This window comes from Somniosus microcephalus, chromosome 6 (genome assembly GCF_052327205.1).
Source record: "Somniosus microcephalus isolate GS21.2 chromosome 6, FLI_Smic_1.0, whole genome shotgun sequence".
Taxonomy (NCBI): Eukaryota; Metazoa; Chordata; class Chondrichthyes; order Squaliformes; family Somniosidae; genus Somniosus; species Somniosus microcephalus.
This window is the reverse complement of record NC_140992.1, coordinates 105,097,680-105,112,309: the sequence shown is the minus strand read 5'-3', so window position 1 is coordinate 105,112,309 and position 14,630 is coordinate 105,097,680.

The following is a 14,630-nucleotide window of genomic DNA, read 5'->3' as shown; positions in this document are numbered from 1 at the left end:
ACAGTCCCCGCATGAGACCTCGCACCTTCGGGTGCCTCTGAGAGACCACCATCGCTACCTCCCATTACCCATGCTCTGACCCCTGTAGACGGCATGCAGCAGCCCCAGGGTCCGCCACCTGCTACACCTCCTCTGAACGAGACACCGGGTTCAACGTTGGATGCTGCACCATCACCGCCGCTGCTGCGACGCTCAGGACGGCTTACAAGGCCTCCTGATAGACTTCAGTACACGAATTTTTAGTGCACTTCACCCCGCCGGACTCAATTCTAAACAAGGGGTGAATGTGGTAAACCACTGTTGTTAGTATTGTTGTTCACCACTGTTGTTAGTACTGTTGTTCACTGTTAGTACTGTTGTTCACTCTTGCATATTGTTGTACTTGTCTGTGCATGCCTCAGCTGACTCCGCCCCTGGCTCCACCCTCATGGCTGGGTATAAAGGTCGCTGCTCGGCAGCCTCCGGCCCTTTTGGATACCAGGCAACCACAAGAGGCATGCTCTGTTCTTTGGTAATAAAAGCCTGTTTATTACTTTCTCAATCTCCAGCCTTTTGTAGCAATTGATAGTGCATCACAGTCAGAATCAGGGGAATTTATAATGGGGAACAAAGAAATGGCATACCAATTAAATAAATATTTTGGTTCCGTCTTCAAAAAGGAGGACACAAATAACCTCCCAGAGATATCGGGAAACATAGAGTCTGATGAAAGGGAGGAACTGAAAGAAATCACTATTTGTAGGGAAAGCGTGTTGGGGAAATTGATGGGATTGAAGGCCGATAAATCCCCAGGGCCTGATAATCTACATCCTAGGGTACTTAAGGAAGTGGCCCTAGAAATAGTAGATGCATTGCTGATCATCTTCCAACATTTGATAGAATCTGGAACAGTACCCATGGATTGGAGGGTAGCTAATGTTACCCCACTATTCAAAATAGGTGGTAGCGAGAAAACAGGGAATTACAGACCGGTAAGCCTGACATCGGTAGTGTTGAAAATGCTAGAGTCCATTATAAAAGGTGTAATAGCGGAGCACTTGGAAAACAGTGACAGGATGGGACAAAGTCGACATGGATTTACAAAAGGTAAATCGTGCTTGACTAATCTACTGGAATTTTTTGAGGATGTAACTAGTAAAATAGATAAGGGAGAGCCAGTGGATGTGGTGTATTTGGATTTTCAGAAGGCTTTCGATAAGGTCCCACATAAGAGATTAGCATGTAAAATTAAGGCACATGGGATTGGGGGCAAGGTATTGACTTGGATAGAGAACTGGTTGGCAGACAGAAAGCAAAGAATTGGAATAAATGGGTCTTTTTCCGAATGGCAGGCAGTAACTAGTGGGGTACTGCAGGGATCGGTCCTTGGACCCCAGCTATTCACAATATATATTAATGATCTAGACAAGGGAACTAGATGTAATATCTCCAAATTTGCAGACGACACAAAGCTGGGTGGGCGTGTGTGCTGTGAGGAGGATGCCGAGAAACTACAGGATGATTTGGACAGTTTGGGTGATTGGGCAGAAGCATGGCAGATGCAATATAACATGGATAAATGTGAGGTTATCCACTTTGGTGGCAAAAACAGGAAGGCAGATTATTATCTGAATGGCAATAGATTGGGAAAAGGGGAAGTGCAACAAGACCTGGGTGTCCTTGTGCACCAGTCGCTGAAGTTAAGCATGCAGGTCCAGCAGACGGTTAAGAAGGCAAATGGTATGTTTGCCTTCGTAGCAAGAGGGTTTGAGTACAGGAACAAGGATGTCTTGCTACAGTTGTACAGGGCCTTGGTGAGACCACATCTTGAGTATTGTGTGCAGTTTTGGTCACCTTATCTGAGGAAGGATGTTCTTGCCATGGAAGGAGTGCAGCGAAGATTCACCAGGCTGATACCTGGGATGGCAGGAATGACGTATGAGGAGAGATTGGGACGATTGGGCTTGTACTCGCTGGAGTTTAGAAGAATGAGAGGGGATCTCATTGAAACTTATAAAATTCTGACAGGACTGGACAGACTAGATGCAGCAAGGATGTTCCTGATGGGTGGGGAAGTCCAGGACCAGGGGTCACAGTCTAAGGATAAGGAGTAGGCCATTTAGGACAGAAATGAGGTGGAATTTCTTCACCCAGAGAGTGGTGAACCTGTGAAATTCTCTACCACAGAAGGAAGTAGAGGCCAATACATTAAATATATTCAGGAAGGAGTTGGATATATTTCTTAAGGCTACAGGGATCAAGGGGTATGGGGAGAAAGCAGGGACCGGGTACTGAATTTGGATGATCTGCCATGATCGTATTGAATGGTGGAGCAGGCTCGAGGGCCGAATGGCCTACTCCTGCTCCTACCTTCTATGTTTCTATGTTTCCATCACACTCCTGACTTGTGCCTTGTAGATGGTGGAAAGGCTTTGGGGATTCAATAGGTGAGACACTCACCACAGAATACCTAGCCTCTTGTTGCCACAGTATTTATGTGGCTGGTCCAGTTAAGTTTCTGGTCAATGGTAACCCCCCAAGTATGTTAATGGTGGAGGATTCTGCGATGGTAATGCCGTTGAATGTCAAAGGGCAGTGGTTAGACTCTCGCTTATTAGAGATAGTCATTGTCTGACACTTGTGTGGCGTGAATATTACCTGCCACTTATCAGCCCAAGCCTGAATGTCATACAGGTCTTGTTTCATGCGGGCATGGACTGTGCAGTCATCTGCGAACATGCCAATTTCTTGATTGGCACTCCATCCACCACCTTAAACAGTCACTCTTTCCACCACCAGTGTACTGTGGCTGCAGTGCATACCATCTACAAGATGCACTGCAGCAACTCGCCAATGCTTCTTCGGCAGCACCTCCCAAACCTGCGACCTCTGCCACCTAGAAGGACAAGGGCAGCAGGCGCATGGGAACACCACAACCTCCCAATTCCCCTCCAAATCACACACCATCCTGACTTGGAAGTATATCGCCGATTCTTCATCGTCGCTGGGTCAAAATCCTGGAACTCCCTACCTAACAGCACTGTGGGAGTACCTTCCCCAAATGGACTGCGGCGGTACAAGAAGGCACCTCACCACCACCTTCTCAAGGGCATCTAGGGATGGGCAATACATGCTTGGCCTTGCCAGCAAGGCCCACCTTCCATGAAGGAATATTTTAAAAAGTCCGCGAGCTTCGTGTGGTGGGTGGAACAGTGCTGGGACACCAGTCTGTCGCAGGATGAATGTATCGTGGCTGCTGCCAAGATCACAGGCATTGATGGCGAGGATGTGCTGTCTGTGCTAGCACACCAACTGCACGTTTAGAGAGTGTAGCCTTTGCAGTTGCAGAACACTTCTGCATTGTGATGAAGTGCCCGCAATGCCACGTGGGTGCAGTCAATGGCGCCCTGAATCATGGGGAAGCCAACTATCCTTGAATTACCACATGAGCGTTCATGCTGTTTGTCTCTGGTCATGGGAAATGAGATGTATTCCCTTCGCCTTCTGTACAGAGCATCTGTGACCTCCCGGATGCAGCAATGGATGGCAAACTGTGCAATGTTTGCAATATCCCCTGTTGAAGCTTGGAAGGAGCCACTGGCATAGAAATTGAGAGCGACTGTGACCTTCACTGCCACTGAGAGAGACGTCCTGGTCCTGAGCTGAGGTTGGAGCTCTGGCCGCAGGAGGTGGCAGAGCTCTGTGACCACCTCTATGCTGAAGCGGAGCCTTCTAAGGCACTGCTCCTCTGAGAAATGAATGTAGGAGAACTGCTCCCGGAATACCCTGGGAGGTTAAGGTCTCCTGTTGAGAGCTCTGTTGGCCCTCCCCGCTCTGTCCATGTTTCGCAATCTTTCTCTCTGCCTCCGCTGCCTCCGACGGTGAAGCTGGTGGATGAGGTCCCATGCCAGTACAGCCCCCATTCAGTGTTGGAAATGTTGCAGTATCAAAAGCAAGACAAATGAACCCGATAAATTTTTGTCAGGAGCAAAACTCCTTCAAGCAGGAAAACCTCAAATGGGTCAAAACGCCTGTCTGCTTCTGTCAGAGTGACAAGCCCATATTGTTTGCCGACAAAGAAAACCCCAGGAAGTGCACGCCTTTAAATAGCGCTCCTGCAGTTCTCAGCCGACAGCAAACCGCCTCCTCTACCTGTCATTCCTAACGGCAGGCGCTGAGGCAGGGGGCGAGAATGAATTTCTGGTCCGGGGCGCTACCACAGCGATGTGCAGCTGGATGACATCACAATCTCCGGGTGCAGGAGATCGTGGTGGTAGTGGTTAGTGCCACCGCAAGCCGCCAGGTGAACTTCGGCGCCGGTGCTAAAATCGCCGCTGCCGGACAGGAAGTCATTAGCGCCCCGTTAGCACCTCCCAAGCACTAATGGGAGGCTCTAGCCAATTGAATTTCTCCCCCTTACTGTTTTTTGGAGCCAACAGAAAAATGTGGTGGGCATCCCACGTGGCCTCCAGTATATTTTACTTAATTAAAGTGTCTTGTGATGCACCACCCATTCACGGCACACAGAAGGATACAGGTTTCAGTTCAAACAAGATTTTGTTTGTCTGTGGAAAGTAACTTTCTGCTGTGAATACTAGTTAAAATTCTTATAAAATTCTTAAGGGGCTTGACAAGTTAAATGCTGGGAGGATGTTTCCCCTGGCTGAGGAGTCTAGAACTAAGGGTCACAGTCTCAGAATAAGGGGTCAGCCATTTAGGACTGAGCTGAGGAGCAATTTCTTCACTCAAAGGGTTGTGAATCTTTGGAATTCTCTACCCCAGAGGGCGGTGGCTGCTCAGTCATTGATTATATTCAAGACAGAGGTCAATAGATTTTTGGATACTAGGGGAACCAAAGGATATGGCGATCGGGCAGGAAGGTGGAGTTGAGGTAAAAGATCACCCATGGTCTTATTGAATGGCAGAGCGGGCTCAGGGGGGTGGAATGGCCTGCTTCTGCTCCAATTTCTTATGTTCTTTTAAGTGTTGGGAGGCATCCTGAAACATATCAGGGCTCTTGCCAACTCTGCCAGTAGGTATCAATTGTTCTGATCTTTATCTGGTGTAGTGGACATGAGTATTAGAATGCTCTCTGCAGCATTCTGCGTGATACAAGATTAAGTGTGAACTCTTCATCAATGGCTATTCATTGGCATAATGTCCACTGTGTCAGTTATTGTTAACTGGACTTTGCATTCTCTTGGTTGTTTTTATCAATGTCACACCAAGAGATATTCGAAAAGCATAAGCTCTGGAAGAAAATTTGGGCTTGTATAAGAATTTAACAATATGGAGAATGAATATGCCCATCCATGTTCAGGAATAAGCTTCGTACTAAGGTTTATCCAAAGAGCAGACTTAATCAAATAGCGTTTATGCCTTTGGATACTGGATCTCGTCTTCACATTATTGTTGAATCTAGTGGTTCCTTGATGTATTTTCTGCTTATGTCTTGGGCATCAGTCGAAAATGTAAAGAAGAAAATCAGATCAGGGTAATATCCTGGTATCATAGTGGGTGATTTCCATTCAAAACATTTCTTAAACCACCTCTCAACACCACCAGCTTGCTTTGTCTCCACAAACAGTGGTTGTTAGTCAGGCCAAATAGAAATATGAATAATCCCCATCAGATTGATTCTATTTTCTGGTGGTGCTGAAGCAACATATGTGCAACAGTAAGGTGCCCGGACATATTTCCTCCCTGGACACTTTCAGACTTTCAATTTTTATGTATTATATTACAATATTATGCAGAATACATAGAATTGTATTTTAAAGCAAAAATGTATTGAATTACTTTTGTGATGATCTTCTTGGCCTTCACTTGTTCATCAACCATAGAATCCCACTGTGTGTTATTACCTTGTGCCTTTCCACTGAAGTTTTACGATACTGCTTCCATTTCACATAATGTCCTGTCCCTGCCAAGATAATGGGCGAGATCTTGCTGGCATCTTACAGCGTGCTCCGTTAGTTAGATTTTTCTCTGGTCCCTTCAGCTCAAAAATGTTTTGCGCCAAATTGCAAGCTGATAACAGCGTGATGAGGGCAACCGGGCATGTGGGACCTCACTGAATGGTGGGACCAACAGTGTATCTCCTTAACCAATGAGATTCAAGGTTTGAGAAAGAAACAGGATGAACTGAGAAGGGGTGTAAATTAGAGTGGGTGAATTTAATGTCAAATCAGGTACGGAAGGAAAATTAAGAGGGAAAGAGAGATTGGATTATGAGAGAGAGGGGAAAATGACAGAAAGGAAAAGTAAGAGAAAGAAAATTAAAATTTAAAACTTTACATTCTTTAAATCACTAAGAACAATTTACCACCTGAAGGCATGAGACTCCATAGTTTAAATTGTTCAATTTCTGGGCCAGAGAGGTTGATTGGCATTACATTAACAAGTATCACATCGTTAAAAAGGTACTTACACTGTTAATTGACAGACTTAACTTTCTGTGGCAAGTTTAATAGGCAATTAATATGCAAATCCAGCAAGTTCTTAAAAATACCAGGGAGGTTAAGGGCGAGAAACCGTGCGTGTGAAGCAAACAGCAGAGCAGCGTAAATCGCCCAGCAAGTTCTGGAGATTCGCAGCTTATGGTGTATCTCTTAATCCCCTGAACTTGCTGGCCAGTTTGCACATTAATAATGGTGTGTGGCATTAACATGCCATTGTTTTTCCAGAAATATCCGGCCCACTCATTTTCTAGAAGTGCAACCCACTGAAGATGTAAGAGCGAATTCCTAGAGATGCCGATTCCAGCCCACTTTCCAGGACTTTGCTTGAGAATTGAGGGCCAGAAAAAAGATAAAGTGAAGAGAAACTGACAGAAATCAAAAGGAAGTGGGAGCGCGATAGGAGAGTGAGACAGGAAGAAAAACAACAAGAGGAACAATGGATTACCACAGCTGGAAGCAATGGGAGAGGCAAAGCAAATGAGAAGAGAAGCAAGAACAGGTAGCAAGAAGCAACAAGGTATACATATTCCCCGCTGTAGGATTCGCAAAATTTCCACATTTCCCCAAAGTTATTAATAAAAGGGACCCTGCATGGACATTTAAAAAAAAGGTACCCAAAAGATGGCGTCCGCACCTCGTAGCCAAAAGCCTGCAAGTTTTAAAGTTTGAACTCTGCAGCACAGAGCAAGCAGCTTGTGGGGAAATCGAAACCTAAAATGCAGTTTCTGTGAAAAGGACTTTGTGTTTTGAAAAAGTAGACAGCAAACATTAGAATATGCATTAAGCCAGATCGTAGACAGATCAGAACCAGTTGGGTCTATACTTAAGGCCTATACTTAAGGTCTGCATAAACAATCGGAAACAGCTTAAGGAAGCCATCGAGGCCGAACAGGCCAATTAGACTGCAGTAATAACAATACAGCTTGGACATCAGGCCATTAGGTGTGATAAACGGCCATCTAAAAACAGTTAGTTTAGTTTGCTGTAATTATTTAAAGCAGCCCGCCAAATTTGGAACAATGAACTAACCTGATTTGGCGCGCAGATAAGAAATGGAAACGACGGGTATAACTGCAGGCCCCAGGTAACAATCTAGGCTCGCTCTGGCTCGCTCTCTCTCTGCTCTCTGGCGTTGGGCCCTCACTCTTGGTTCCTGGCTCACTCATGCCCTGGCCTCATGGCGGGTCTCTCCTCACTCCCCGCGGTGAGAGTTCAGCAGCTAAGTACACCATACCAACTGCCGGGGAGGAGAACGGGACCCGAGTCCCTCGTCATCTGGGACGCCCAGGCCGCAAAAGGGTCGAGACGAATTCAAGCAGGTAACAGGTAGATGAGACGAGTAGAAACGAAGAGGACGATAAACTCGATAAACTAAGGGCAGAGCAAGGCAGTGAAAAACGTATCGAATAAAAATCTGAGCGTCGAGTTATAAGCTGGCACTTGGGAAGACGAGCATCTTGAACACTGCGATAACGCAGGTGCCTACGCTATGATGAATAAACTGTCGTTCGATGCATGGGTAACAAAATCTAAACGACAAAGACTGTTAACTGTCCATTAAATATAACGTTAAAGCCGACGACCACCCGAGGGAGAAGAAGAGGAGTACCCATCGGGACGAGACGACGACGGTACCGGAGGAGAAGAAGGTGCATCGCGGCAGCCGCTCCCGCACTGCGCCCCTGAAGACCACGTGGCAACGGGGTACCTAAGAGGACAGAAAACCAAACCTCAAAATCCGCATTTCGTTAACAGTTTGCTTTGCTTTGGATTGGTGAGCATGAATTCTGGCCCCTCATAGCTTAATCTAGTTAGGTATAGGGGTGGGATAAGGATAAGGGGATTGTTAATATAGTTTGTTTTTCCCTCGATGTGCCGTGTGTTCCCCATTCCCTGTATAAGTATAGTTATTTTGTATTTGCCTGTATTTTATGCTAGTAATTTCTCATAAGACTGTGTTATTCTCTGTTTTAATAAAATCTTGGTTTTCTTACATCCAAACCACCTGTCTACTCGAGTCTTTCTGTATCGCTGCCTGTACCTAAGTCTGGTGTCTAGAACCCAAGGGGCATGGGAGCGATTCAAACTGCTCACCAAACAGTCAGAGGCATAACTGACTGGGCGCACGCACCACACCTGCCACCCCCTTACAGAATGGCGACCGCGGCAGGACACCGGCAACAGGGTTGCGATACAGTAGACAATGGTTCGGATGAGCGAACCATGATGGAGGAAATGATTTCTGATTATGTGTTTAGCAAGGTGAATATCACAAAGAAGTGGATCACCACTCTGTTAAAGGCTGGGCATCGGGTAGGTCCAGCAGCTAAGTGGACAGAGGGAAAGGAGCATAAGAGGTCCTTAGAGAAGGCAGTTTGGCTGATGTGTTTTAAAAAGCAGGTCCAGCTTTTGGACAGGCTCGTTGCAGCACAGGCAGTCGAGTTAAGGGAGTCAGCCCTGGAGATCCAGGACAAGGCTCTAGCAGGGGAAAAGTTATTAGTAGCTTTGCAGGCCCTAAATCAGGAGAGAGTGCATTTAGTGGGAGAACACAAAGCCCAATTGGAGGACCTACAGTGCCAAGTCACCGAGGCCAAGGGAAATGAGCTGAGGTTGCGGGAGAAGAATGCCCGCTTGGCAAGGCAGATTAGGGAACAGGAAAAGAAAGTACAGGAGGTAAAGGCCGCTTACAAGCTAGCGAGCGAGCAGGGGTTTGAGGGGGCAGACCACGGCCCCTGTAAGGAGAGGATAGAAAATCTGAGCCGGGCCCTCCGGAAGGCAAAAGGCATGGTATGCCTCATAAGCCCAAAGGCAGGCCAGGCAGATTTTATGGGGAACGAGGGGAGGACAGTTCCAACATCACCGGTAGTGCCCAGGGATGACCCGGTTGAGAGAAAGGAGATCTCACGACCACCACCCGGAGCGCCAAGTTTCAGCGAGGTTTGGCAGCAAGGGGGGGTGGAGACAGAGTTGGAGGCGGAGGCGGAGCAACCCCCGCCCGAGAGGTCGGAGCCAGGACCGATGTGCCCAGCACGGCATCGGAGGTTCGGCCCAGCCGCCAATGGTGACAATGAGGGACCCCTCCAAAACCAGTTCGTATTACCCTTTAACACCCAACAGCTTAGGGCTATGGTCAACCATATCCCGAGGCTCTCTGAAAAGGGAAACCCCTCGATCCACTTCAGGGAAGTAGAGCAGGCAGCCAGCGTCAACGACTGCGATGACGCTGAGAAAGCCAAGATGCTGCTATTCTCCCTGGAGAGTAGTCACCTTCAATCCCTCTCTGATGAGTGTAAAAGGGGGAAGAGCGGGTACGAGGAGCTTAGAGATGCAGTTCTGGCGGCCATGGGGATGAATGAGGGAAGTCCTTTCTCCCGTGTGGAGAAGACGATCCAGCTCCCAGGGGAAACCCCACAGGCTTTTGCGGACCGGCTGTGGCCGGTATACCGGAGGGCCTGTACGGGGACGCCGGACCGAGTGTTCCTGAATGGGGATCTCCTGGCCCATTGGCTCCGTTGCCTGGTGGTGAACAGCCTGCCACAGGTCCGAGCCAAGGCAGAAGCCTGGTTCGACCCCAAAAACCCCCAGACCACCGAACTTACGGTGATTAGGCAGCTCACTCTGGCCTAGAAAAACGGTAGGGGAGCCGATGCACACCCACCCAAGGGAAAGGTGCATGAGGTAAAACCCAGACCGGGTAGGAAAGAGTGGCACCAGGAAGGGAGTAACCCCCCCAACACAAAGACCAATTGTTACGGGTATGGGAAGGATGGTCACTGGCGGAAGGAGTGCAAAAACCCTTGGAAAGATAACAGGGGAAAGCATTCCACAGCCCCAGCCCAAAGGGCGGTAGCAGGGATCCCTCCCGCAGAAGTCGAGTCATTTTTGGACACCGTGAGGTCTTTATTGACTGGCCAGGGGAGAGTAGCAGCCGCTACCGGTGCTCTGACCCCATCAGCCCCATCCAACCCACAGCCCTGACTAGAGCCAGCGCAGCCTGTCGACCTGTGTCCCCTTGAAAACGATGAGGGGAACAGGCCCTGTGTTAAGATGCGGGTGGAGATGGTGCAGGGGAGATTTTTGGTGGACACTGGAGCATCCAGCATGGTGGTCCATTCTGAAGACCCGGCCAATCCACCCAGGTCTAACAAGGTCCCATTTAGCCTAATGGGATCTACAGGGAACGAGCAGGCTGGGGGAATGGCCAAACCTTTGGCCATAGATTTGGGATCCCTCCCTACCATGTGGGAGGGTAACCCAAGGACCAATGAGGTGGCCAAGCAGGGGGCCAGGGAAGGAGAGTTCTGGGATCCCTGTAGAGCAGGCCCGGTAGCCGCAGTCTGGGACAAAGGAGGCACACAGGGGGTAGCTTTGGCCCCGGACCTAAAGCAGGTCCAAGCCCAAGCTCCCGTCTGTAGGGCCGTCCCGGTAGAGGCAGAGAACAGGGAGTCCCTAGAAGGCCCGTTCGGGGCAGCGGACGAGGTTTTAAAACAGGCTGCTGGTTATATTAATCAGTGCAAATTGTTTAGACCTGAAAGGGGAAAGCAGCCAGTTGGGGTAAGGTCTGAGGATAAAGATCCTCAGCCTGCAGCAGGAGTGAGTTCACAGATGGCACAAGCAGGCGCTGTGGCTTGCTTAAAGGGAGGGGCCATCCCGCCCATCGATTGGGACACTCCCCCGCTCTTCTGGGACCCAGACGAGGGGGAGGGACCTGAGGGTGAAAACCCCGCCCCTAACCCAGGTGTAGAGAGGGAGGGACCTGAGGTTGAAAACCCCACCCCGGACCCAGCCATGGGACCTGGGGGCAGAGACTCTCAGCTCGCAGCAACAGGCTGCGAAGAGTTACCTGCCCCTAGCCCAGTTTCGGGAGATGTCAAGCCTGAGGGAACGGCGGTTCGGGTTAAAGGCCCATCGGCCAAGAAAGCCCCACCCGCCAAGGCCCCCAGAAGGTCCCCATGGACGCCCCAGCCGAGAAAGCCATGGTCACCAGCTCCCCAGGTACCAAGGGCCGCCCCTCGAGTTAGGGGGAGGTCCAAGGACAGAGGTCCTCAGCCAGCAGCCACAAGCTGCGAAGGACCAACAGTGCAGGACGGTGCGGCCACACCGGAGGTAGCGGTGAGCCGCGATCCAACCAAGAATTAACCTGGCCGCCCGGAGACGGGCGGCGGTTGTACATAATTTAGGTTGTTTAAGAATTGGTTAAATTAGGTATTTAGCTTAAGTTTGGGTGTTTTAGCTTAAGTTAAATAAGGTGATGGGTAGTTTAGATTAAGTAAGTAATCTGCCAAGAGTGTATATATTTGGGTCGCGGTCGCGGGACCCGACCATGCTTCACCAAGCCAGAGAATCTCTTGCGGACCTGGATGCATGTTTTTGCATATTTTTGCAGAAAGACTGTCAGGATGAAGGGGATCGTAGTCCTACTTGCCCTGATGGGACTGAGCCTGGGAAGGCGGGGCGATGTACAAGATTCCCACATCTGTGGGTGCTCAGGAGACACGGCGCCCATGGCGACCGACGGAAGCAGTGAGCGGGATGCGGAGGAGACCGCCGCCTACGTCCACGAGGGAAGGTGGCCAGGATGGCTGGGGTCCAATTCATCTCAGTACTCCAGCCAAATCGGATTCACGTACGGGGAAGCCTCCCTCCTGTGCCCCAGGGTACGGGTCATTACCATGATGGTCAGCGTCACTGTTGGAAAGCGTGTATGTTTAACGTGTAAAGGACACATTCCTCTGGATAGGTGGTGGTTGCTCAGGAAGCTGAGCAAGGATATGAGGAAACCCGAAGTCGAGTGCGAACGGTTGGGGAACAATACCCACCGGACAATTACAGGGACTCATGGAGGATTAAATGTGTGTTGGGACAAGTGGTGGGAGCCGGATCAAGGGATTTATATCTGTATGTGGGGGTCAGAGAGGGTCTGCCCTGCAGGCATATCCATTGTTTTCCACCGGCAGTGGCAGGACGCCAGGGAGGGGATGTAGTGGGATACCAGCCTGAAGGTGTGTGCGGTCCCATACACCCCGATCACAGTCAATGCCACTGAGCTTGTGCCCCGCCCATGGTACAGGCGGCGAGGTTACCCAGGGAAGGTTGCCCCACCACCACCAAAGGACCAGGGAATGGGCTGGTACTAGTACCTACCGATCAGGTGCTGTACCAGGGGGTACACTACGCGGTAGCCTCTGTGATTTTAAATCTCACCGAGCTACATTTACCAGAGTGGTGCCCCAAAGAAACAGAGCAGCTATACCAGGCCCTATTAAAGGACATGTTCAGGAAGTTTTATGAGTTCGATTTCGGCCATGTGGACAAAACCGAACTGTACACCACACACCTAGAGTTTTGGGGTAATGCAGGGAGACAAAGAAGGGCTGCATGGAATTATGTTTTTACTGCGTTTAATACTGGGTCCGCTGTCATCAATAGTTTGGATGACATAGAGCTGCAGACTCAGATAAACGGTTTAAAAACACAGTTAAAAAAGATATTGATGGATGAGAATAAAGTAGTGGGCTCGGAGTTGCATGAGGACCAGGCCATGACAGTCCATTTAAAGGAGATCATAGCGGAGTTGGAGAAGCACACAAAGATGGTAAATGCCCTCAAAAGGGAGGACAGAAATGCTTCTGACCAGGCTGCGCAGAAAGAGGTGTGCGTGCTATACGGGGCGTGGTTACTGGGCGAGTGCCGCAGTAATCTAGAGGATTTAAAACAGAGTTTAGTCCCCTCCTGGATCAGCAACAAACACCTCGCAGCCCTCCACCCTTTTGAGAATGCATTGAGCCCGTGTCAACTCCGGCTAGCCTCCGAAGCCTACCCAGTCCCCGTGGATTGTGGGCGGTCCAACCACACAATCATGGGAGTAGTAGTTAGGAAGCCGGTCATGGGTAGGACAGCCTGACCTGCGCCAGTGTACAGGGTAGAGAACATTGGAATCATTCAGGGGGGTGCACACATTCATTTCACAGCGGTCCCACCTTACATCATAAAGTGGGAGCACGCTATGACAGGTACTGACCTCTCAGGGTGCCAGAGCCAGGGAGCACACATAACCCTGTGTCCCCAGCACTTGAATGCATATTCGAAACCGCAGTGTGGGTTCAGAGCTGCTGGCGCGAAGCCTATAAATTGTACCATGGAGGCAATGGCACAAGGCCATGTTCCCCCGCAGGTAGCATATATAGGAGGTGGGACATATTGTGTCACCACCGGCGCGTCCCACTACCAGCACGGACAGCATAGTTGGTGTCCGGTTAGTGACAGCAGTTTCTGCTTTAAACCCGAGGCAGAAGTTCAAGTGGCCCAGGAGCAAATTGTCCCCATTCCTGAACCCTCCACTGTTCACCTCACTGGGAAGGAGAATTTTACGAATTTGCAAAAGTACGTAGCGCACTTCGGCTATGAAATTCCCCCTCTCCCAGAACACCTTACCAAAATACTCAAAGCCGTTATAGTTTCGCAGAAACATTTTTACACTCTAGAGCAGAAAACCGTAGAGATAGGGACTAAGATATTGGATATTGTGATTCCAACCTGGTGGGACATTTTCAATAACATAGAGGTCCCTTCGTGGATCAGACTGGCTTTCCACATTCTCGTGGTTTGCCAGTTAGGGATAGTGTTGTATCTAGTTTGTATTCAATGTAAGGGAAAAGGGCAGTTGTTAGAGTTCCAAAACCAGAAGAACTGGAAGGAACATTATGTGAAGGTGGAGGGAGATACGCCTGTTTAAGCTTTTTCCTTGTATTTCTGATTAAAGATTGTTGTTTTTTTTGTGTTTGTTGTTTTTAATAAAGATTCTTGCGATGAGTTGTTAATAAAGGTGTATGTGTACCAAGTGGTGCAGGGGTGTTGGACCCCTCCATGCTTGGATGTGTGTAAAAGACTGTAATTATTCTATGTATGCTTATGTACACTACATTTTCGTGGAATGGGAAGTGCATGTGTCGTGGGTATGTTAGATAGGTAATTACAGTGGAAGGTTGACTATGGAGGGTCAGAAAAATTTTGCTCACCTTGTAAGAATGATACTTCAAGCAAGTTTTAGTATCACAGGGGGGAGTGTAGGATTCGCAACATTTTCACATTTCCCCGAAGTTATTAATAAAAGGGACCCTGCATGGGCATTTTTTTTTAAAGTGTACCCAAAAGTTGGCGTCCGCCCCTCGTGGCCAAAAACCTGCAAGT